Here is a 26,103-nt window from a genome sequence, read left to right on the forward strand (position 1 = left end):
AGAATCTTCTAATATATGTCCTGAATGGCCATCAGCCAGGCCAGGACACTTAAAGTGTCCTGAATGGGTCATCAGTTCATCACCTAACAGGGCAGCCCATTCTATCAAAAACAGCAGGCCTGGGTGGTGGTAAACCATTCTCTCACATTCTCATATTTATGAATCAGTACCACGAGGAAGACTGATTCCAGGATAACCCCAAGGTTCCCCTGAGACCTGAAACACTGAGTCAGTTCATTTGCTGACTGTGCCAGAGACTGCCCTGGGCCAGAGGACCTGGGATGAAGTGACCAGGTCCCTGCCCTCAGGGTGTCACACCCTAGGGCACCCCCTGCTAACCTTGGAAATCTTAGAACGCCAAAGTTTAAAGAGACCTCAAGATTGTATGACCCTGTGTCCCTCTTTGAAAACTGGCTCCTTACTCACTGCGATGGAAGCAAAGTAAGTTAGACACGGGCACCGAACTACTCCACCAAGCCATCATCCCACCTCCTCTGTTTTCTGCAACAGCAAAGAAATGCTACTTTGCTCCTCCATGGGGATGCTCCAAAGGCTTTTTAAAAGATTCTCATCTCTCTCCTTAGTTTTACCTTTTCCAGAAAGTTCAGTGTTTGGTTTGTTGTTTGTTTGGTTTTTTGGCCACACCACTCAGTTTGTGGGATCTTAGTTCCCCGACCAGGGATCAAACTCAGGGCCCACGGCCGTGAAACTGCCAAGTCCTGACCCATGGACCACCAGGGAATTCCCCAGAAAGCTCAGTTTTAAACAGGTGAAAGCTTGCAGGGCTGGATGGAAAATGAGTGAATGTTGTCCCTAGGCTGCTCCCCGGAGGCGGGGTCTCTCTGCATCCTCCTCCATGCCTCCCACAGCAGGAGGTACAGCGGGATAAGCATCCATGGACCCAGTGGCAAAGAAAACAGTAAAATGAAAGGCAGTGCCTCCTGAAAGCCTCCCAGGGCCTGCTCCTCACTCCTTCCACGTATCCTGGGCCGACTCAACATCCCCTCTGCGCTTCAGCTCGTCTGGGAAAGAACTTTGAGTTATGATGCCAGGCTGAGAGGATGGATTTAGAAAGCTCCACACAGCCAGACGCACAGCGACAGCAGCCATCAGACATCACCCAGATTTAACTGGCCTAAAATTAGCAGTCGGAGCAGAGTAGTTACTGCACGGATGGCGTCAGAGCGCTTCGGACTGGCTGACTGCCAGTTTTAAACAAATTGTCCTGCTTTCTCTACCCGGGAAACAATATTTTGGAACAGAGCCAGCCAAGCATTTCCATGGCTGTTCCCCTTCTCGCTTCGCTATTAATGTTTGATAATTCAGTGACAAGGTGAGCAGAGCCTATATGGGCTGCGTCTGCAAGGGGGTTCTTTTCTTTGTTGCAAGCACTTATTCTTTGCGTGAGTAAAGTACGGTGGAGGAATCCTTTTAAATATTTAAATGCCTGAAATTTATTTAGGGCTTCACATTCAAGGGACTTAAACAAAGATGATGCAAATCTAGTGAAGGATAAATGCAAAACGAAAATTGGTTTCCTCTGAGCCTTCTTTCCATCCCGGCCAAGATGCGGGGAGCTAAAAGAAATGTTCTCTGTAGGATCACAGCAGAGCCCTCTCACTTCCCAGCAAAGAGGAGAGAACCTGGCTCAATCAGCAGAACTGCCACCTTACCACAAACTACAAAATTTCTCATGAATAACAGAGGATCCACTGGCTGAGAGAATAGGGCATTTTTAGGCCAGAACAAGTGCTCAGCAGCCCACCGCCGGCCACCACTTCCCACTTGCAGGGACAGCCGTGGGATAATTCTGGCATCTTCCTCTGCGTGCACCTTCTTTACCTCTTCTCCCCATTCCTTTTATGATGTATTGAGATCAACAGGACCTCACAAGGCACCTAGGGCCCCACAGAGGGGGCAGAGAGATGGGTTTAAACTCTAGGAACTAAGATTCAGAAAGCCATGTGTGTTCTCACCTTAAATCTTAGATTTCACATCCGTACAGGGGGATAATCCCATCAGCCTTGTAAGGTTCTCATCCAGTCTGCGAGAGACCACAAATGAAAGCTCAAGCACAACGGCTGTTTTGAAGTCTACCTTCAGGAATCTCTCCACCGAGTTCTTTATCCTGTTCCCAAGGCAAAAACATTGGCCTCTCTCACTCATTCCTCTTGTCATTTAAAACTTTTTAAACAGGAAAACAGATCCATTATTCCAAGCAAATGACTTACAATGACCCTCAAGTAGACAACATTGTTGGTAAATTAGGTGATTTTAGTATTATTTCGGCTAATCGTTCAGCCTCACCCACAGCTCTCATCAGAGCATACCTCAGTACACACATTCAAACGAGCAGGAGTTAGAATGATATTCCTTGGAATTCATGCAATACAGAAATTAGTAGTAGGTCAGGACATCGAGATAAGAGACTTCTACCTGTAAAATTAAAACTATGCTTACAGAGCACCTACTACATGTAAGGCATAAATAATATTCCAACATACTCCGCAATCCTCAAAGTGAAGGGACTAAATTAACAGAAGGTGTACAATATACTACTGATCGGTTTTAAAAAAATCATTATTTCTTGCCGAGACCAGCTCGGCGACTCGAGGTGAGTGACGGGTGCCGCAAGCTTGAAGAAGACACAGACACAGACTGAAGAGAAAAGTGGGACCGGGGGGCTCAAGACCTCTCCGATCAAGAGCCCCGCTGACTCATCCCAGGCTGCTTTTATTGAGTTCGTGGGCTAACATTCTCAGGTTACACTCATAAACAATCAAAGGCCTCACATGACTGAGGCAATTATCTTTGCTCACTTCCTGGGTCCGAGTTGAGCAGGTGTGGATTTGAGCTGGGGGTGGAGAGCAAAAACAGCCCTGGGGGCAAGAGACCTCTCTCAGATATTAGGGGTCTGTGCCCCACCCGTGTTGGCCCCTCTGCGACTGTGCCTGTCTTAGGTTGTTCCTCCCTTGAGGAATCTTAGCCGTCTCTGGCTAACCAGTCATCCTCCAGGGCCAAACACGGTGATATAAGGAAGGCTCTATGCACCACCCCTGTTGGCCCCTCTGCGGCTGTGCCTGTCTTAGGTTGTTCCTCCTCTGAGGAATCTTACCCGTCTTTGGCTAACCAGCCATCCTTCTGGACCAAACAGGGTGATATTAGTCTCCACGCCCCGCACCCTCAGTTCCTCCACTGCTCAAGCAGGACATTCTGAATCCCATCGCTCGGCCCACATACTTTAACATTTTCAAGGTTTCAGAAAGGTTCCCGAATGTCTTCCCACAATTTCTTGTAGAAATTATCATAGATTGAGAGATAAAAGGTAACACACAACTCAGAAATCCTCTTTCTGCTTACCTTTAGCAAGGAGTCCAAACCAGGCTTGTAACTGAACTGCAGCTTCATCTGCTTCCAATAAGGCCAAGGCCATGTGGTTATCAGTTAGGATCAGACTTTGAAATCTGGGAAAGGTGTAAAGCACACCCTCTCACCCCAGGGTGTCCACTCCTCCCGAACCACACCCTGAACCATACCTCTCGGAACAGGGCAATAAAGATCCTGATATAACAGATGGAACTCTGCTGTCACCCTCTTCAGAAACTGCTTCTCTATTTGCACCAGTTTGATATCAGAGTTCAATTACAGGTCATTTCAAGTGGCCCAGAAAAGATACAAAGTGAGGTAGAAAAGGCTGTTTGGGTAGATCATTTACGACAGAAATAATGAGAACCTTAAGGCAAGTTCAACAAAAGCCGAGACGCACAGTTCTTTCATGTTTAAACCCGGGGCTTTCAATCCTGCCTTTATCACACGCTTGTTTGCTAAGTGCCTGTTATTTGGCAGAAACCCGGGCAGTACAGAGAATACAGCAGTAGTGACTAGAAATGTCCCTGTCCATATGGCACTTATATTCTACTGAGGCAAGGCAGGAGATAAGCACAGAAAAACTAATATACAATCTCATGTCAGGCAATGATAAATGCTATAGATTGAAATCGCTCAGCACACGGGGAGGCTGGGTGGGGCGGGCAGGGCGAGTCGCGCTGGGGGCTGCCCCGCCACCCCATCGGCCCTTCCAGCCCACGTGACCTCCAGAGGCAGGGACACCGGCCTCCCTTGCACCGGGGTGACCGTGTGCTACCACTCTAGCCACTATCAATCTGCACTTCCAAAGTCCTTCTCATTCTTTCGAAGTTTCTGGATGAGCAAATGATGAGTTAGTCCTTCTATCCTGATTCTGGGTCTGGTGTCAGCTGTGTGTCGATAAGATGATGCTTCCCCAACAGCTGGGTTCAACCAAAACATTGCAAGGAGGATGGTATCTTCCATCACATGATCACTCCCCTCACCTCTCCCCAATATTTAAACCTCAAACTAAGCAACCCAAAACCAATTCCAGAAGAAAACTGGCCAGAGTAAAAACTGTCCTCAGGAAAAAGAATAAAGACAGTAAACAGAGGGCCCATGAAGGGTGCAGTCTATCTTAAGTGTCTCCCACAAGACCCTGCAGGCCCACAAGAAACTGTTTCCAGACAGCGGTGAATTCTAACCAGAGAGGGTGGAGAGCAGTGGTCTTGGGACCCGGGCCACACATTTCAAAGGGTAACACATGAGTCCTTAAGATGCAAAAGGAAATACTTCCAACATTTATTCATGCTTTTTAGCAGCCTTCTTAAAATTTATATTATTGTGTTTTAAAGTGTCCAGAACTTAGCATGGTAAAGTTTTATAATATATGTGTGTGTGTGTATATATATATATATATACACACACACCCACTATATTGTACATATACACACATGCACTAACACATATAGACAGACGTGTATGTGCACATATGGACATTAAACACAGGAGATTCTGTATAGCTGGGATGCACGTTGGCAAAAATTGAGCGATTCTACTACAGAGAGATAACTGTTCTTTGCATTAAGGCATTAAACACTCCACATAGCAGCATGTGTCCTGTATGAAGAATTCAAAGTGTGATTCCTAAAATTACTTATCAGAAACTTCAATACAAAGAGGACTGTATCCCCACCCTACTCCTGAAGCATGTGAATATCCCCTGTTCCACAGGGAACCAAACGATTATCCAAAACCCCCCTGAAGACAGTGAAAGCAATTGTTATGCAGACCACACCGCTACCGTGCCCTAAGCATTACAGGCAGAGACTTTTTTTTTTTAACGTCTACACAATAGTTTGTCTCGGCATACATCATTCTGTGTCCACCCAAGAGTTCTTACTTTCCACAGTAACCATTTTTAACACTGGCTCTTTATCTAGATTTTTTTCTTTCTTTTTTTTTTTAACTTCAGAGTAACTGAATACACCACTAAATAGCCTACTTTGGGATACTCTGATTTCTCAAACAGCTCCACTAACTGGGAGCTTCTGGTGGATTTAGCAACTACCCAAAAGTGAAAAATAGGGAGTAATCCAATTGGTAGCATTCAAACACCCCTTATGGCTGAATGCTTATTTGTGAAATAGAAAAAAAAAAAAAGAGTATCAGCTCATTAAAACACTGAGAAATTGAGAAAAGATGGTTCCTGTCCCCAACTATCTGAAAGCGATTCAAAATAAGACAATACCAAACTGCAAGATGAGTTTAAGAAAGTCCACAATATTCTGCTTTTTCCCACCATCTCTTTAGTGTCTAAGGCCTCCAGGGGTCACAGGTCACACATAGTATGGCCCTAGCTTCTCACTCAGTCATTGAACATCTATTTCTTAACCCCCCACCAGGCAGAGCATGGTTCAAAGTTACTAGGGACACACTGAAAATGAACTCAGTTCTTAAAGTAACTTAGTCTGTAGAACCAGCAAAGATGGCCTGATGTGCTCTTTCAGGATATCAGTGTGGAAAAGGCACATAGTAATGAGCTGGTTATAAGAAATTAAGAGCATTAGTACTTAACTATAACCAAACCTAGAAGGAAACTCCCAGAGACATCACTCGTAGTTCAACCAGCTTAACAATTTTATCAGCAACTTAGGTAAGATATAAAAAACAATCTGATTTAATGTGTAGACAGCATTTGTTTGGGAAGGCAGGCAAAAGTGCTAAATAATAGTATCAAACTCCCAAAAGTACCATGGGAACAACCAGCTAAAATAAAGTTAGACAAAGTCCAATAAATGTTAGGTCTTGCGGTGACATTAGGACAGGATGGGAAGATGCGGCTTCAAGACAGCATGTGATTAAGGACCCAGGGGCTTGAGTGAACAGAAAACTCGCTGAGTCTGAGTAGAAAAGTGAATGTGAACTTGGACTGTATCGATGCAGGCAGGACATGCAAGTTGAGGGAAGGGCATCCCTATTGTACTCTGCACAGGTCAAGGTGAGTGGGAAGACTTCAGCTCTGCCCCATCTGGAGAGGTACTACCCAGTGAGTAACTGGAATACCTCTACAGAAGGATTAGTTCTGCAGGTCACCAAGCGGACAGAATTCAAATAAATAGGTAGAATTAGATTTCAACTCTACAGGTAAAAAACACTTTCTAGCGGTCAAAAACATCAGAAAGGTGGAACTCTCCACCCCTTACTAGATCACGTGCATGCAGAGTATATAAAGGGATTCAAACATCAAAGAAGGGTTGGTTGATCTGGTCATGATTTCCAAACCCTGGTCCTCAGTGAAGTTTTCATTGGTCTGTGCAAAAGGAAAAAATGTCTGTGTATGGGTGGGTATACATGCACGTGGGCGTAACTTTAACCAATGCCCTCTCTGGATGGGAAGAACTTTCCCTAAGTCAGTCTGATAGCATGCATATGCTTCCCCCTTTTTTTTTTTCTTTTCTTTTTGGTGTATCAGTGTGAAACACACTGGTAGTAGACAGTAACTGCTGTTGTAAATTTTCAACATATCTACATAGCAACATAAATAGTGACAAATCTGACCATCCCTAAAATTTGATTTTTGTTTCTGATTTTTAATTTTACAGGTAGATAAAAACAGAAAGTATAGGAACAACATGAAGGGATCTTACAGACTTTTGTGGTACAGAGATGCTATGACAACTAGACTCAACTTACCGCATCCCTTTTTCTTTGCTATCACCCAAGTTGAACAGAGTGAAGAAAAAAAAAAAAAAAAAAAAATATATATATATATATAAAGGAATTGGGTTACACAAACTGTGAAATCTCCCAAGAAACAGAACCTCTACTGTAGGTTAAGATCTGGCTCTCCTGGACCACTCTTTGGAACCAAAGTTTATGAATCAAGTTCAAAAAGGATCAAAATAATTTACCTCTGAAGTTCTGAAGCAGTTAAATTCCTATCACACTGTTATCCTTCCTTCAAAAGGGGTCACAGCTAAAAATGTGATTGCAACAGAAAAGCAATTTCTGAATCACTGATTTCCAGGTAGACCGAGTAAGCTGTAACTCTCATGAGTGTTCACATACAAACTTATTATAATCCAAAGAAAGAAAGGACACAATCATGAAAAAAATATAAACTATCCCAATCAGTCATTTTCATTACTCCATACATTTCTTTTAAACATTAAAGAAACCTAAAATTTTGGTGCTGAAAGGGATCATGAAGAAACTTTATCCAAACTCATTTGTGCCAGGCAGTAGAGGCAGGAAGCTGGAGGTTCCTGTCCCTCTTCCCTAATTCTCTTTCTATCCCATCACCCTGCAAGGGAACTAGCTACATTAATAGAAGGAGAAAATCTGGAACATGGTTCCCTATATTCTTGAGGCCTGTACTTCATATTTCATGCAAGTTCAAAACAGAAAACAGACAAAAAAACCCTTTGCTTTTCAGTTAACAATAACAGTTTGAATTTTCTTCAGATTCACCATGTCTTTGAAGGGATTTGTAATCCTAAACCATCACCTTAAGTAGATCATAAATTCAGACTCACTGCCTTCCTCAATCTCACACACAAAAGAACAAAAACAAAAACAACAACAACAACAAAAAAACACCTTTGCATCTACCAATCATCACTGGGGTTTGGGGGCTGTATCATCATAAACACACAGTTCTTTGCAAAGTATGCAGTAAATGCAACCCCTTTTAAACTAGTTTTGATGACCAAACACAGCACTTTTAAACTAGTTTCAATTACCAGACAATTACCCTTTCAAGGTAGCTCACTTTGAAGAACAGATTTTCAAAATGAATAACCCAATAACCCTTTTGCTTCGGGTAAAGAGATCCCCCAACGTAGACAGGTGTTTACCAAGCTCAGGTATCAGGAAACCCTTGAGAACCATTCCAGTCTCAAGAGAAACAACATAAAATAAAACGTACAAACCCTATTACACAGCTTTAACTACAATAAGTATCATAAGAGTCAAATCCTTATGCTGATAATTTCCCTCTTACATTCCAGAAAATTAAAGCTCTTTGAGAAAGGCTAAGATTTAAAAACATCAAAAGCATTTGATGGAAAATGTACAGAAATCGACTAGGGAAAATCTGCAGCCCACACTCTAAAGCCAGAAGCTCCACTTCGATACCTGTAATTCATCTCTTGCTTTATTTTCCAGACCAAATGCTTACACTGCTTCTTATCCAAGTTCACTTCACCCCATCTATAGGTAGCATGTGGGTACTGATAAAAGCTGTTTCTGATTTCATTTCATTCCCTACTTCCCAGATGTTCGCAAGACAGGTTTGTTTGTTTTTTTTTTTTTCTCCCCCTTCAGCTATTTGTGAATATGCTCTAATTTAGAACCAACAAATTTAACATATCATATTTTAAGCTGGGCAAGGCACACAATAAATAACAGCTATAAGGAATGTTGAGATATTTCTCCAGCTTATAAGTAAGACTGCCTACCTAGGCAAGATTTGGACAAGCTGCCATGATCTTGCTTTAGAGAAAAAGTCCTGAAAACACCTAACTGAGAACCTGCTGCTACTGAAATAGCCAACTACAGGCCGCTGTACTTTTTATAAAAGGGACTGTGCTTAGAAATGAAACACCCATTATCGACTGGGGAGAATAAAGATGGCCCCAACACAATCCTGGTATGAATCATGCATATATGTACTTTAACTACTCCCTTCTCCAAAATGCATCAACAAATGCATCAACAGTCTTTAGGAAGAATCAACGTTATGTTTACCAAAAACTCAACAGACTGCACTTTCTCATGAATAATAATCTTTTACACGTCTCTGACTCAAGCAATGAACTACTAAATTAAGCAGAAAACATCCTTAGTAGAAATGTTATATAAACAGAATCACAAATCTCACTGTAGAACTTTGAATCCCTCAAGTCAAAACAGACATCCTTAAATTTGTGACTAAAAACAGTAACCAAGTTGTCTCTTGAAATCCGTCTCTAGGAATGCCACAAATAATAGTCCACCTTTTGATATCTGCATAAATATTGGCTTTATACGGGAGCAATATTTCAAGGAAAGCAACAGTTTTGGAGATTCTTTTTTCTCCCATTACTAATTGTAAAACTGGAAAAATTACAACCTAGATTGCAGACAGGCAACTCAAAAGCGCAGTTTACTAAATGCCTGTCATAAGAAAGCCATCTAGTGTTAACATTTAGAAATGAAAACTGCAGACAAAAGAGGCAAAGAAAAGAAATATCTAAGTGACTATTCTGAACTTACTGAGCAAACCTATGAGAATCACCAAGATTCTTTGTTGTTGTTGTTGTTGTTTTAAAGGCCACCCTTATCACAAACCATATCTACATCTAAACAAAATCCCAAAAGCCTACAATTGTATTTCTTGCGAAATCAGGTTTTGGTGACCACAATTCCGTGACCAATGCAGTTGATGTTTCCAGTACTCACGCTGCAGTCATCCTGGGCCGAATTAATTTAACTGAAGCAGGTTAATGATGACAAATATCTCCCAGAGGGCTCATGCCAACTTGTTTTCTCTTTCCGAGAAGCATGGGCTCTCGCTCGCAGATGATGAACCGAGATTGATTCTTGGGGTTTGCGGCGCGGCTGGAAATTAATCTGTAGGTGCTCGTGGGGATACTCCGAGGACCTGGCCAAACTAGCTTCAACGATACGGGCACCCCCCCCCCCCTCCCCGAGCAGGGCCGGGAGCGGAGGATGGAGCGAGACGCGGACACGGGGGAGCCGGGGAGCCGTCGGGCCCCGAGGAAGGGCGCTCGCCGGCCGCTGGGACCTTACAAAGAGGGGCGGGCGCCGCGACAGCTCGCGCCCCGGGCACACGCCTTCCCGGGGAATAAACCCCGCAGCAAGTTCAGCAAGTGACCCAGCCCGGCGCGCCGGGGAACCGCGCCGGGCGACCTTCCTCTCTTCTCTCGGGTTAGTCGCGGAGGAGTCGTCGCTGCGCGCCTGGAGAGTCCTCCTTAGTGCTCGCGGCGACCAGACAGGAATAACCTTTCAGCCAATCGATAAGTTTGAGAACGAGCGGCGGCGGCTCGTCGCGCACCCCGGGCTCGGGAGCACGGGCGCAGCTCGCCAGCTGGACCCCCGCCCCGCGCCAGCGGGACCCCAGCCCCCCCCCCCCCCGAGGGCGACCCCTTCACCTCGGGACGGTCCCGGGACGCGACCCGGAGGCTCCCGAGCGGACCCCGCCTCGCCTGCCCGTCGCTCGCCCGGAACGCACCTCGGAGACGCAGTCCGCGGGGACCTGCTACAGCCCGCGAGCGCGCGGCGGCGCGTACCGGGGCCGCCGCCTCGCCGCGCGCCGCTGCCCGGGGCTGCCCATCCGCCCGGACCTTGCCCGCGCCGGGCTCCGGCGGGAGGCGGCCGAGACCCGCCGGCTTCGGCTGGAGCGGTTGGCCTGCGCTCGGGCGGGCGGGCGGCAGGGGCGGGGGCGCGGCGCTGCTCCTCCTCCTCCTCCGCCGTCCTCCTCCGGCTGCGCCGGCTCCTCCCGGGCTCCAGCTCTGCCTCGCCGGCTCCCGACACCGCCTCCGCCCGCCGGCCCGCCCGCCCGAGGCACCGCCCCCTGCCCGCTCCGCGGCCTCCCATTGGCAGCCGCCGGCCGGCCCCCTCGGCCCCGCCCCGCGATTGGGCGCGGGCGCCGTCCGTCCCGCCGCCCCGCGGGGCTCCGGGCGCAGCCGGTGCGCGGTTCCCAGGCCCCGCGGCGCGCTGGAGCGGCGCGGCCGGGGTGGGGGGGCTCGGCGCTCTTCCTGCGGAGGGGGCTGCGGGGTCGCGGGGGCGGCGACCTCCAGGGAGGGGCAGCCTACCTGGACCCGCGGTCCGGGAACGCCGTCACCGTCCTCCCCGGGACTCGTTTTCGCCCCTCTGGCACCGATAAGTTAAAACCCCCCGAATCTGTTGCAGTGATGTCGTAATTGGCGTCTTACTGTGTTCTCAGTGACAGTTGCCGAAAATTCTTCCTGAGCAAGCCATGATCTTTTTTTAATTCCTACAATTTGAGAAATGTGATTCTTTACTAGGAAAATAGATGTGTCTTGGGTTCGCACGTTGAGCCAACCAAACCTGGCACGTTGGCCCCGCAGTAATGTGGCATCTGCTCAGCCCTGGCTGCCTCGGCCTTACCGGCGCTGGTCATGGCTAAAAGGTCATTGTACTGAGGAAGTCCTGAACTTCCCTTGCTGGTTGAAGAGAACGTTGAAGGCTACGAGGCGAATAAGGGGGCTGTTTTGCTTCTTAAGAAATTGAAGGCCTGGAATAATATCCAAAAGGTCTGTGCCTCTGAGTAAACGAGCGCTGGCAAAGGGCAAAGTGAGACACCGGGGCGTGTGCACTGTAGGGGACCGTGCATCATCTGTCATGGGCACGATGGTATCAAGGCCTTGAGGAACATCCCTGGCTCCCCAATTCTCCTCTCCCTTTAAAAGGAATTCGTCTCCTTCATGTAAACCACCTGAACAGTTTGAAACTTGCTCCTGCTGGGCGACGTTTCAGATTCGCTTTCAGCAAGTTAGATGATCTGTAGGGCATGTGACCCCTTCAAGAGTAGCTACAACCTTCCCCTGCACAAGATGCTCCACACAGACCTTGGCAGAACCCTGAAAAACCCCAGAGCACTAGGCAAGAAGAGTCATAGCAGGATCCTGAAGAAGAATTCACTGAAAAACCTGCGAATCATGTTGAATCTAACTAACCCCCGTGCAAAGGCCGTGCACCTGGGCACCATTCTTCTCCAGGCTGAGAACCCCCAGCTCCAGGTGGATAGGACAGCAGCGGGGGTAGAAGCCGGATGGTGGGGGGAGGGGTTCCAGGCAAGAAGCCTGTAGTAGGGAAGAAAGGAAAGGAGGCTGTTGTAAACAAACAGAAGCAGCCTTTGGTGGGGGCAAAAAAGGCTGCAGCTACCATGAAACCGGCGCTGGGGAGACCGCAGAAAAGAAAACCCACCACAGAAGAGAAGAATCCTGCTGCATAAAGTTAGACTGCGTTTATCCCTTGAAGGTCAAATCATTTTGGACAGCTCATTTTGAATAAAGACCTGATCAAAGAGGCAGTGAGAAACACACACACACACACACACACACACACACACACCCCCTCGAATCTGGCCCCGCGTAGCCCCCTGGCCGAGTCCCCGCCCGGCCTCCACTTTCCGGCGCTCGGTCCCCGCGTCCTCACCCCTCCCCAAGAGCCCGAGTGTCGCCGGCCGACGACACAGCTGCCAGGCACTGCGCAGACACCTGCCCCAGGACGCCGCAGGATCGCCGCATCGCTGTGTTCACGGGAAGACGGCGGGAGGGGCGAGCCCTACAGTGTGGCGACCCCCGAGGGCGCCCCAGGCCGCCCAGGCAGTCCCCTGCCCCCAGCAGCCGGGGTGGTAGGATGCACACAGAAATGCGCAAGAGGTCAGGTGGTGCCAGCGCGGAGGAATGCGGCGCAGGACAGACCTTTAAGAGTCTGGAAGGAGACTGCGAGAGGCGTGCGGTTCCGGCGCCCCCGGCCCATCCCCCCGGGCCCGCCCACCCCGCCTCCAGGCAACCTTCCACCCAAGGGAGAAATGCTCCTGCATCTTGATCTTGACAAGGAGAAAATGAACTTTTTAAACCCACCTTTTCTACTTTGCTAGGAGATGTTGATCACCCGGGAGGAAGCTTTACCTGAAACTATCCACGTAAATTGTTGGACACTTGAATTGGTCGCTGAAAGATTAAAGGATCTTTTTTAAGCTATACTGGAGTTGACTCTGCCTAAAGGGGTCGGTAGCAAGAATAGACTCTACCTTACCCTCCCGTCCCACCGTAGGATCTCCTGAGCCGGTTTTCCTTTGGGAGAGCTGCTCAATCTGTGTTTCCTGAGACTGGATTCAGAGTTTTCAGTTCCTCCTTTTCTGGAAGCAGAATTCTTCCTGGAGAGATAATGTTGTCTGTACTTCCCTATTCCAAACACATCCTAGCACATAACCCACTTAAAAGTTAGAGGTGTCCCTCCCATGCTACATTTCTCTGTGATCTAAAGCATGTAAACATTGTACAGCCTTTCATATCTCTGTAAAATAAGGGCATACAATATGCAAATACATATAATAAAATGCGATAGAGAGCAGTAGTATGACATGGCCAAACTCCTGAGTTCTCCCAACTGTCGCTTCATTAACAGCATTTACCTAGATTGTTTATTCATTCAACAAACATGTATGGAGACCCTGTGATGGTCTGGAAGGTGCTAGGTGCTGGGGATGTAAACATGCAGAGGACATAGAGCCTGCTGGTCATCTCTCCGTCTCACCTGTGCACATCCCCATACACGGCAGATGCTCTATGAGAGGTATGGACACAGGAGCAGCCTTGGAGGGACACTTCCTGCAGAAGCCAACAGGACAGACCGCCCCGCCCCCATAGCACGTTATCACAGTACTTCTCATTCTTCTTGTAACCGTACGTGTCATTGACTTTCCCGCTATTCTGTAAGGGCCATAAGGAAAATAGCCACATGTCCCTCAGAGTTTGGACTTCTAAGGCAGTGACTGCATGAGTCCAGGGGTTGTCACCAAGGTGGCTCTTGGTGCTGAGGCTGCATTGTCCACTGTCTGATAGATGAGGAGGATGCTCTGACCTGTTCCTTAATGTCCGTAATGACCTGATAAGGAAGTCTTTATATTATTTTATTTTTTGCTCAACAACCAAAATATGTTGTAATAGGAAATAATGCTTATGAAAAATGTATAAATATGACCAATGATGAGGTGACTTCTCTGACATACATACATACATTAATTAAGAATATAGGGGCTTCCCTGGTGTCCAGTGGTTGGGACTTCACCTTCCAATGCAGGGGGTGCAGGTTGGATCCTTGGTTGGGGACCTAAGATCCCACATGCCTCACGGCCAACAAACCAAAACATAAAACAGAAGCAATCGTCTAAGAAATTCAATAAAGACTTTAAAAATGGTCCACATCAAAAAAATCTTTTATATATATATATATAAATCTTTTATATTTATATTGCAGCATCTGTTAAGATATCAGTTCATCATTTTGGCCTTAGAATAGCTTACTGAAAAAAAAATATTTTTTCTATTAAAGCTATAAACTTCCCTGAAGTTTTAAAGAAGAATATCACTCTGAAGTGTGAAAATGCATTTGCCGAAAAGCCGCAGTGAACGATCTTGCGTTTCATCTCTCCACCTTCACCTTCCCTCAGGTCAGGACTCCCTTGTTCTCTAAGCTTCACTGTCTGTCTCTCAAGTCTTTTTTCCTCCTATGAATTTTATCATGCGCTAAGAGTTCCTAAAGCCACAAACTCAAAGGAGTAATGCTCTTTACAATTCTGAATCAGCACATCAACTCCCTCTGAAATATTTCCAACAGCAATCTTACCTATCTTCCTCTAAAAGGTGTAGAGAGGCCCAGAGTTCAAAGGCATACAAGCCGTCTACCCCATTCCAAGGTTTTGAGCTTGTTGGCTGAACTTGGCTGGTACTTGTACCTATTTACCTTTGAATTAAGCAGAACAGGAGTTTGATTTCCTTGACACACTCCAGAATGATTCTACTCACAGATGATATGCGTCTACTGTAATAAACCTGAAGAGCTCAGTTAAGTAAGGGTTTAGAGTCCCACCCTCATTTCTTCTTTCCCTTCTCTACTATCAACTCTCTTCTTTAAAGGAGTTCTTTTAGGTCAAATGAATATTCATAATTTGCCACAAGTATGTATTGATTGCATGCTACATTATGTTAGACTTGAAGGACCCAAAGGGCTATACACCGAAACATTTGTGAATTTCATGAGAAGATGCTCCAGGACCATCAGTGAGTGGTGCCCACAGGGAGAGCAGGAGAGCCAGCTGTCTGCAGGCAAAAAGGTTGGGCCACGCGGGAAAGGAGGAGAGAAGGGAGTACTCCCAGCAAGAGAAAGCACAGTAGGCAAACCCACAGGAACCAACTATGCGACGCATGTTTGGGAAACTGCTGTGCCCTTTAGTCAAGCATGGGCTTATTCACATATGTAACAAATACTTATATGGTGCTTCATCTATGCCAGGTCCTGTTTTCTTCTTCACTTTTTTAATATTTATTTATTTATTTGGCTGCTTTGGGTCTTAGTTGCAGCATGCAGGATCTTTGTTGTGGCACGTGGAGTCTTTCATTGCAGCGTGCAGACTTCTCTCTAGTTGCAGCATGCAGGCTTAGTTGTCCTGCGGCTTGTGGGATCTTAGTTCCCTGACCGGGGATCAAACCCATGTCCCCTGCATTGGAAGGCAGACTCTTAACCACTGGACCACCAGGGAAGTCCCCTGTTTTCTTCTTGGAGGAGAAATCCTCCCATGTGGACGAGCGCTAGGCACTGCTTCACCTTTCTTTCAAAATGGAAACAGAAACTTGGTAGGATGTGGCCTTCTGAAGCAAAATAAGAAGTGCCAAGTTCTGCTACAATTAAAGAAAAAATGGTGAAGCTGCAGCTCAGAAAGCTGCATTACTGGCCCTTGTCATCAATATGCCAATATTCCTGATTAAAATAAAGCACGTGTTCCTCTTCAAGTGGAACCCAGTAGAATAATGTAAGAGTTATTAAATAGTGTGTTAAATGTCACATACTATCCACAGGAGCTAAGAAGAAACCCATCCAATAATCTAAAAAAAAAAACCTTAATTCTGCAAGTATATTTGGAGGCCAACTATGTTCTGCCCTGGGAGATATAAAAGAAGATTATTACATAGAAATAATGAGACCATCCTCAAGGAAGTACGAGAGAGCTGAGCTGGGATTTTTACATAGGAAATAATTTTAAGACCAGTGCAAATACAACACATTAAAAATGTCATGTTGTATAGACATGTGCTATAGAGATCTGGAAAGGCAATACTGGATGGAGTCATCAAAGATCAGTGACCAATATCCTTCCTGTATCTTTGGTCTTTGCTATAACGTTCCCAATCCAATGTACCTCCAAGAATTGTCCAAGACAGATGGATTACTCCTTTTCTGATGACCCAAACTTTTGGCCATACCTATTCATACCTCTACCCCTCACCTTCTCCAGCCCAGACCCACAGCTAAATGACTTGTACAAACTTGACCACCCCTAAAATTGTCTTCTGCCCTCTCGCTTCATCTCACATCAAAAAAAAAAAAAAAAAAAAAAAGACCTAAACTGTGTGTAATTCAAAAGCCTCTCCCACCTTTTGCCCTTGCTTTCGTAGCCCAAAGAGTGGATTTTTAGGAGCTCACACATTTTGATGTCCGACAACCCTGGCTCTGAATCCGGTTTGCAAGCTTCTTAGATACAGGGCTATAGACATGTTACATCTCAAAGTTCCCCTTTCCTCATTTGAAGAATGGGGACATTCCTCCCTCAGAGGGCTGTGGTGATGATTCCAGATGATGTGAGGTATGACGTGCTTAGCACTGAGCCTGGCACAGAATGGGTGCCGGAAACACAGTGGACCACCAACGTCTACCATTTCCTCTTACCACTCAAGGTAGGCACTGGGATTTTATTTCAAGTCCCGCACATAGAACCTAGCACACAGTAGGGGCTTGATAAATACCTGATGAAAGAATGAAGGAGCAGGTGGATGGATCACACTGAGAAAGTCCTGTATTTCTTTTTCAGTTCTCTGCCACAGGAGATTTAAAGTCTATATCTTCACCCTCCACATTTTATTCCTACTTGGGACTTCTGGTATTCTTCAAGCAGTGCTTTTGGTTCCACTTTTAAGACATAACAAAGTCATAATAAGGATTATAATAACATAGAAGTTGAATGGATCTAAGAACAGCTGCTATTCTACACCACTAGATGGCATCTACCAATAATAACACGAAAAACACCACGCATAGTCTAAGTAATACTTCTAAAGAAATGAATACAGAAAACGCATATATACACATACACATGCATATATATTTATCTGTGACATATGATCTCTTTTTCATATTGGCTCTGAATTTAAAGCTGCTGACAGTTTGGCAAGCCCTTGCTTTCCCAGTCTTAACAGTCTCCCGTAACAACATTTTTAGTTGTTAAACTCTAAGCAGCCTTGAAGTGCAAGTCATTTCACAGCACCTGATGACTGTTTTCCAAATCTTTCTGTCATTTTGGTGGAACAACTTACCCCCGGTAAAAAAAATAAATAAATTAGAAAAAGTTGAAAGCCTAGGGAGAAAATTAAAAGGCAGATGGACCCTTCTGCCTACCTTCATTTTTCCTTTATTCATTCAACAACTGGGGACCGGGCTGCAGAACTGTATAAGGCATGGAGGTTATTGTGGTAGATAAGCCTCACTTTTGAGGATGTGCCTTCTCTCCCATAAAGAAAAAACTATCAGAATATTAAGAGACAGATGTGTATAGAGGACATTTAAATCACAATAAGGGGACAGGTGTTTCTTAGAAACTGTTAGGAGTTACAGGGGAGAAATAGAGGTAGATTCAAAACATCTGATCAAGACCAGAGAGTTTCTGCTTTCCCGTTCCCAGGGGGGTTAGCAAGGCTGTGCTCCCTAGTTCTGACGTGCGGTTGTCTGTGGCATTTAGGCCGAGAATAGCTGCACTTAGGCATTCTTGGGAAAGACCTAAGCAGAGAGAGAATAAAGGGAGAGAGACAGGAACATAAAAGGAACAATGGGTGAGGAGACAACCAGAGAGAAATATGAGAAGGGCAGGCAAGAATAAACCATGTAGATTCCTTCCACAAAATCAGAACATCCAATCTTTGATATGGAGAGAATAAGCCCATATTTTAAGATTGAAAAGTAAGGCCGAAGGATGATAAAACAAAATCAAAACACCATAGTATTCCTAAATCCAGTGTTTCCAGAAACTGTAAAATCAGGTGTGGAGAATGAACTTAGACTAGTGTGAAATTTTACTTCCTTCTTTCTGGAAAGGCAGAAACATGACAGAGCAAAGAGCCTGTAGCAGAGCCATTTTCATTCACCTACAAAAAACCTCCGTCGGTATTTTGCAATATTGCCTACATCTCAGCATACCTAAAACCAAATCTACGAGTTTGCCCCAAAGGCTGGCTGCTCTTGTCAACCTTGAGATCTGTAACAACAATGCGGTCACTCTGCTAAACCGTAGACACAGAGGGTCTCCTTGGAGCCCTCTCTTTCTCTAACCTCCATGATGCAACATGGAAGTGCTCTGGTTTCCCCAAAGGTCTCTCACGCCAGTCTCCTTTGTCACCCGCCTCTCCCAGTGTAACCCCCTCCCCCAGGTGCTTTTCTCCCCAAGGGTAGACAAGTCTCCTAAGTGAGCTCTTTGTTTTCTTCCCCTCAACTTAGAAATCATCGCATATGCACGACTTTAAGTGTATCGATTTCTGGCTCAACGTCCTTCCTGAGCTGCCTGGTGCCTACTGGATAATGCCCAAATTCCCCTCCCCATGCTAACATTTAAACCTTCCACAATCTGGCTCCAACACAAGCTTCCTGGACCTCTTGGTAACATTTTTTCACTCACTTCCCTTTGCCTCACGTGCTGCCTTCTCCTGGAACCCCTCTTCCCTCTGCCCACTCCCCACGCCCTCTGAAGCTCCTCTACTCCTCTTACCACCTGCACTTGATGCTCCACGGGGTTACCTGCTGCTCTTCCCTCTCCCTAGGAAATCCCATCCTCCCAGTGTTTACCATCCCCCTGCTGTTCACCCTGAGCCTCAGCGCTGAGTCAATATCTACCTGTATGCCTCAAAGGTAGCTCCAACTCAATGTGCCTCAAACACAGCGTACTCCCAAATTTGACCATCCTATGACCTCCCAAGCCCCTTCTTTTCCCGTGCTCCCTATCTCAGTAATGCCATCTCCACCCATGTATTTGGCATGTCAGAAACCTGGGGCTTCTCCTGAACTCCTTCTCTCTCGTGCACCCATCCAGTCAATGACCCGGCCTTCGACTCCACCCCCTAAGTCTCTCCTGCAGGTATGTGCCTCTCCTGTCCTTCTGCACCATCATATCTTGCCAAGACAACAGCAGCAGCCTCATAAGCCATCTGCCTTCCTGTCTCCTGTCTCACTTTTCTCCAATGCGTCTGCTCCGCGGCACTCTTTCATCCACACGGGTCAGATCACTCCCCTCCCTGCTTCATACACACTGCTGTACTTAAAACAGATAACCAACAAGGACCCACTGCATAGCACAGGCAACTCTGCTCAACCTTCTATAATAACCTAAATGAGAAAAGAACTTGAAAAAGAATAGATGCGTGTATATGTATAACTGAATCACTTTGCTGTATACCTGAAACTAACACATTATTAATCAACTATACTCCAGCATAAAATAAAAATTAAAAAAAAAAAAACAAAACCCTTCAGAGGCTTCCTATTGCCCCCAAGATAAAACTTTAACTCCTCTCAATAAAAAATGTAAAAAAAACCTTAAAAAAAGTTTCATATATATGAAACTGAATTACTTTGCTGTACACCTGAAACTAACACAGCATTGTTAATCAACTATATTTCAATAATTTTTTTTACCAGAAAGTTACTTATTTGGAAATGAATATTATCACTAATTTTTTTTGTATGTGATCTTTTTATTTTTAACTATTTACATTATGTAAAAAAATGCTTACCCAGATAACTATTTCTTTGTTTGTCTCTTTGCTCACTCAGAAGTCTGCACATAATTCTTTCTGAGAGTATGGAAAATTATTGTTTGATAGTCTTAGTTTCCAATGCTTTTGGGACTTAGTGCTTTTTATTTTTTTATTTTTTATTTATTTATTTATTATTTTTTGGGGGGTACACCAAGTTCAATCATCTGTTTTTATATACATATCCCCGTATTCCCTCCCTCCCTCGACTCCCCCCCACCCTCCCCATCCCAGTCCTCTAAGGCATCTTCCATCCTCGAGTTGAACTCCCTTTGTTATACAACAACTTCCCACTGGCTATCTATTTTACAGTTGGTAGTATATATATGTCTGTGCTACTCTCTCACTTCGTCTCAGCTTCCCCTTCACCCCCTGCCCCCCCAAACCTCAAGTTCTCCAGTCCATTCTCTGCATCTGCGTCCTTGTTCTTGTCACTGAGTTCGTTATTATCACTGATTTTGAAACTGAACGTATTTTAGTTTGTACACATTATTATCTTTGTTTAATATTTTTGTTTTTATTTGTGACAGTCCATGAATTCACTAATTTTAATATATTAGTAGTAACGCTTCTAATGTAATGCTAAGTTCAAAAGCATATTTATTTTCAGTGTTTGTATTTTTATTTTGTCACCACTGACCTAGTAAAGTTAAGCAATAGTGTTAAAAAAATTTTTTTAAGTAGGACTTCCCTGGTGGTTCAGTGTTAAGAATCCGCCTGCCAATGCAGGGCACACGGGTTCAATCCCTGGTCCGGGAAGATCCCACATACCACAGAGCAACTAAACCCATGCGCCACAGCTGCTGAGCCTACTCTCTAGAGCCCATGAGCCACAACTACTGAGCCCACGTGCCACAAATACTGAAGCCCGTGCACCTAGAGCCCGTGCTCTCCAACAAGAGAAGCCACCGCAATGAGAAGCCTGCACACCGCATTGAAGGGTGGCCCCCACTCTCCACAACTAGAGAAAGTCCATGCACAGCAATGAAGACCCAACACAGCCAAAAATAAATAAATAAATAAATCGAATATTTTTTAAAAATTAAAAAAATAAAATAAAACCTTAACTCCTCAATCTGGCCCCCTGCCCTCTGTAGCCTCCTGCCTTGCTCTCTACCAAGCACCTTTCAGTTCATTCTGCTCCTCACACTTGACCTTGGACCCCCCAGCAGAATTTTCTCTCTGCCACCAGCTTCCCCCTCTCCTGTCTGTGTGTAGCTAACTCCCTTCAGGTCGCAAAAACCACTCCCTTGGGAGGACCCTCCTCGATCCTGCACTAGGTTAGGTCACCTCTGCTTCTTCTCGTGGCATCTCAGGCTGGCCCATCACAAACCTCCCCCTGCATCCTTGTGTGTGTGGTGCTTGCTTTCTCCACTAGAATGGAAATTCTGTGAGTGCAGGAAGAGTTTAGGGCCTTGATCCCCTCTCGCATGAAATACTCTGTCACAGCCTGATCTACACCTGAATTCCTAACAGCTGTTGCCAAAGATCCCAACCTGAGCCCCAGACAGGCCTCTGCTGGTGCATCTGTTGAATGGGAGGATGGGCCCAGGGGTGATTTATTGCCTCTGCAGGGGTTTGAACGTGCCTACTGGGAACCAACTCATCCTCGGGAAAAGGACACATTTGGGCACTTACAGAATGTCAGAGTTGAAGAGGAGGTGTGATTTTTAGGGCAAAATGATGTCTATCGCTCACATCAGTTTATCTTGGAACCTGCCTCTATATACCCATAGCCATATTCTACGGAGAAACAGGATTACACTTTAAAATTATCATTTGAAATCCGGTGTGGCACTAGGACACAGCAAGTTGCACTTGTTTTCTTCTCTTACGGTGTGACCGAACACAGTGAGATTGTCCCTAGATTCAGCCCTGACCTCCAAACAGCATGGGCGCATCTGAAGCCGTGCCCTGTGCAGGAGGTGGCAGAAGCAGCAACAAGGTATCAGGGACTGGAGCCACGAGGAAGAGGACAAAAAAGGCCCATGGAGGTGGCAGTGTCTGGCTGTGCGGCTTTACCCAGTAAAGGAAGCTGCAGCTCTTACCAGCTGCAGTGACCCGGAAGCCACAATGCACCTAGCGGAAGATACAGGATAGAATCAGCCATGTGTACTTAAGACTGGACCCTGAAGATGCTCAGAAGTATGTGAGCCAGCCAATGATTTTGCAGAGAGGTGGTATTCTGTATTAACAGATAGGCGTGAGAACCTAAGAGAGACCAATGATCACTCTGAATATGGCCCCTTCCATACTCGAATCCAGTCGAGGGAATCTTTGGTCATGTCCAAATTGAGTGTACGTGTCACTGGATGTTATAGATATTATCTCAGACTCCCTGTTGTTATTGTAACAGGGACAATCTATGTCTTGTCTCTCTAACCATATCTGATAAGTGATAGAGAGAAATCTGTCTTGTAACTTGGGCACTATTCGAGGAGCTTTGAGGTATTCTACGAGTGTATGGTATTATCTTGAGAATGTAATACAGAGAGAGGCAGCACTCCTATGCCTTTGCCCCTCTGAGGGTGTAAAACCTGGAAAATGTACAGGCATGCCTCAGAGGCACTGTGGGTACCATTCCAGAACAAGGCAGTAAAGCAAATATCACAATAAAGTAAGTCACGTGACGATTTTGGTTTCCCAGTTAGATTATATAAAAGTTATGTTTACACTCTACTGTAGTCTATTAAATGTGCAATAGCATTATGTCTAAAAAAACAAGGTACATACCTTAATGAAAAAATACTTTGTTGCAAAAAAATGCTAACCATCATCCGAGCCTCCAGCAAATCCTAGTAGCAACATCAAAGATCACAGATCACTAAAACAAATAGAATAATAATGAAAAAGTTTGAAATAGTGCAATAATTACCAAAATGTGACCCAGAACCGCAAAGTGAGCAAATGCTGTTGGAAACATGGTGCTGATAGACTTGCTCGACGCAGAGTTGCCACAAATCTTCAATCTGTAAAAATCGCAGTATTTGAGAAGCACAATACAGCGAAGCGTGATAAAACAAGGTATGTCTGTAAATGAGCTTTTTGTGTCTTGAGTGCATAGGGTCAGAATGCCAGTTTTTTCACGATCTTGTTATGTTTTAAACGTGGTCATTTCTTCATGATATCTTTCCTCTCCATTATCTACCCGGCTGTTTCCCATAGGAAATTAGAAGCGAGTGAGTGTTGAAGGTATATGTGAGCGAGTAATTATGATAAAGTGCTCTCTCCAACTCCATTCTCAACACAAAAAGCAATTGCTTTAGGGTCACCTACTAGGTTCATTATCCACATCCTCTCCATGCAATAGCACAAGTCATCAATTACAGACTGTGATTGCTTCCTCCCAAAAGACAAGTTACATGAGATAAAGCACAAAGCAACAAAGTCTCAGACAAGATTTTGTACATTAATATGTTGTTCAAGACGGCTCCTGATTGCCTGGTAATTACCCACCGAGAACCAGCTCTGGTAGCCTGTGTTCCCCAGGAAGGGAACAGAAGGGACTCCTCAAGCCTTGAAGCACAGGCACCCTAAAACATCCAACAGCCAAGATAGTTAGTCAAGCGCCCCAAATGAGCAGTCTGATCATTTATGACCATACCTCCCGTGGACTATTACTCAGTATACTCCCTGAGTAAAGCCTGCCCTAGAGGAAAAAAATTACACCTCTGTCTAGTCCTCTCCGTATGTCTGTACACACGTTAGCGATACCCTTCAAGCAGGAAGCTCACGTTAGCTCAAAGAATAGACCACATAACATTTCATTTGCTCTTGTTCTGATCCTTTCATGCTTTCTGTGGTTTATCAGCGGGAAACCACTAGAGAGGACCCATCCAGACAAGATTAGACAACATACAATTATCATCTTTAGTATTCCCACTTGGAAAATTGACTGGTATTCATGTGGAACAATAAAATCAAATTTCCTGGCACTTTACTCCCAATTCATGGTTATAAAGAGCAGATCCGGTGGAGGGGGTGTCACTGTGCACCAGGGGAAGGCACCAAAGAGGAAAGCGCATCTGTATCGATTGTAAACATATGGTTAAAGCACTGAGATCATTCATTCCAAACTGTTTGCTTTCCCTCTTTCCTGTAAAGAAATATCAGTGCTCTTGGCTTCGTACTTGCTATTTAGAGATCAGAGAATCTCTCTTTAGCGTGGTCACTTATCAAGAGAGTGTGTATTGAACTCTTGCTGTAGGCAGAGCACCCTCCTGGGAGGAGGGGTGCCACTCCACAGGTCCTTCGCATAGGTGAAACTCGTTCATATCTAGTTTGGGGCTGTAAAACCCCAAAAGAGGATAGGGCACATGACAAAGATGTAAAAACACAAAACAAATAATGGAATTTTTTGGAATAAATGTCTATTCATTCATTTTTTCCCATTCATCCACCCACCCATCCATCCATCTTTGTGTGCTATAGTATGCCAACTATTGTGCTAGGCACTGGGTTCCAAACATAAATTAGCTAGAGTTCAGTCACTTAGTGGAAGAGAAAATAAGTAGATTAGTGATGTATTAAAAGGTAGGATAGTTTCTAGGCTTTGAATCCACTCCAGCAGTCAGGAAGGGATGCGATGCGAAAGTCAGTCCCAGAGAATGCCAGACACTTAACCAGGTGGGGAAGAAGCCTGTTTTGGATTAAGATGCTTTTCCCAGTTGCTTTTTAGCTGTCACTTTTCTCCGGTTTTCACCTGTTCACCACCTATTCACGCCTTAACTCTGGTCAAGGTATTATTTCCCTGTAATTTAACTTTGCCACTAGCCTCCACTCAAGGTTCTAATATATCAAGGTTATTTTTGAACCAAATCCAGGCAACTATTTTCCAGTTTAGAGATCATACAAAACTAATTCTTTTACGCTTTAAGATGAAATCTCCTGAACTTGAATCAACATTTACTACCTAAAGATTTTAAGCTGGTCTTCTTATCTGAAATTGTTGTCTTGCTAAGTTTATATCTTTTTCTTTGTCTTATAAGTTCATCCATTTTTGCATTCTGGCTGGGAAGATAAGCAAGAAAAATTAAATTTAATTGACAGAGATAAGGAAATGTAAAAGCATGTCTCCAAGTCCTATATAAACCCATCTATGTGGCATGACCATAATTTTCAATCCTCCTGAAATTCTTTTCTTTTTTTTTAAGGTAGAGTTCTTTTTATTTATTTATTTATTTATTTATTTATTTATTTATTTATTTATTTATTTACTGGCTGTGTTGGGTCTTCATTGCTGCATGCAGGTTCTCTCTAGTTGCGGTGAGCGGGGGCTACCCTTCATTGTGGTGCACAGGCTTCTCATTGAGGCGGCTTCTCTTGTTGCAGAGCACAGGCGTTAGCATGCCCGGGCTTCAGTAGTTGCGGCACGTGACCTCAATAGTTGTGGCTCACAGGCTCTAGAGCACAGTCTCAGTGGTTGCGGAGCATGGGTTTAGTTGCTCCGCGGCATGTGGGATCTTCCCGGACCAGGGATCGAACCCATGTCCCCCGCGCTGGCAGGTGGATTCTTAACCACTGCACCACCAGGGAAGTCCTTCCTTAAATTCTTAAATTCTGTATGATCCATTCAGTGATTTCAAACTGAATGAGTATTTTGTAAGAAAAAAATAACAACCTTAGCATACTCTCTTGTTCTTGAAGATGTCAGTCAGCATTTGTACTAACAGTTATTGAACTTTACAGGGAAATTCTATTTTAATTTGAGAGAACATAGATTTTTCTCTCTATTGCCATGTGTAGGTTCTGCTGTGAACTTACAGAATTTTAACTCACTTTTCCATCATTCTTCAGAACATAAAACTTGGCTAACTAAGCCTTTTTGGCTCTTTCTAAAGAAAACAAGACATAGAACATGATACTATATTCCTTCTTGTAGCTGCTTTTAAAGTTTATCCCATTTATAAGCAGAAAAATAGATAAGGCTAATTAAAAGGACAATAAATCACATCAAGGAAAGAGACTGCGATCTGGCTTCCAGCTCAGGAATTGTTTGGACACCACAGAGACTATGCCAGCATTATTCACCTTGGTTGCAACCCAGTGATTCACCTGTGACCATTTTCACTCCCACGGTTATTACTCTTCGTGACAGAACTTCTACCATTCAAGTAAGACAGGTCCTACTACCCAAACATGACAA

At 44.9% G+C, this 26,103-nt stretch overlaps 1 protein-coding gene and 1 pseudogene across 5 annotated transcripts in view; one reads left to right on the forward strand and one right to left on the reverse strand.

Annotated features, from left to right (window-relative positions):
• SIPA1L2 (signal induced proliferation associated 1 like 2) overlaps positions 1–10,847 on the reverse strand; it is a 214,022-nt gene extending 203,175 nt beyond the window's left edge. For 4 of the 5 annotated variants that reach the window (XM_057734789.1, XM_057734787.1, XM_057734784.1 and 1 more), the window contains exon 1: positions 10,586–10,847. The gene's annotated coding sequence lies outside the window, so the exon portion shown is untranslated. Of the gene's footprint in view, positions 1–10,505; positions 10,526–10,585 lie in introns of those variants that run through there. The other variant, XM_057734788.1, reaches the window with a different exon arrangement.
• A 600-nt stretch (positions 10,848–11,447) lies between these two features.
• LOC130854245 (60S ribosomal protein L4-like) lies at positions 11,448–12,368 on the forward strand (annotated as a pseudogene).
• The last annotated feature ends 13,735 nt before the right edge of the window (positions 12,369–26,103 follow it).

This window comes from Hippopotamus amphibius, chromosome 5 (genome assembly GCF_030028045.1).
Source record: "Hippopotamus amphibius kiboko isolate mHipAmp2 chromosome 5, mHipAmp2.hap2, whole genome shotgun sequence".
NCBI lineage: Eukaryota > Metazoa > Chordata > Mammalia > Artiodactyla > Hippopotamidae > Hippopotamus > Hippopotamus amphibius.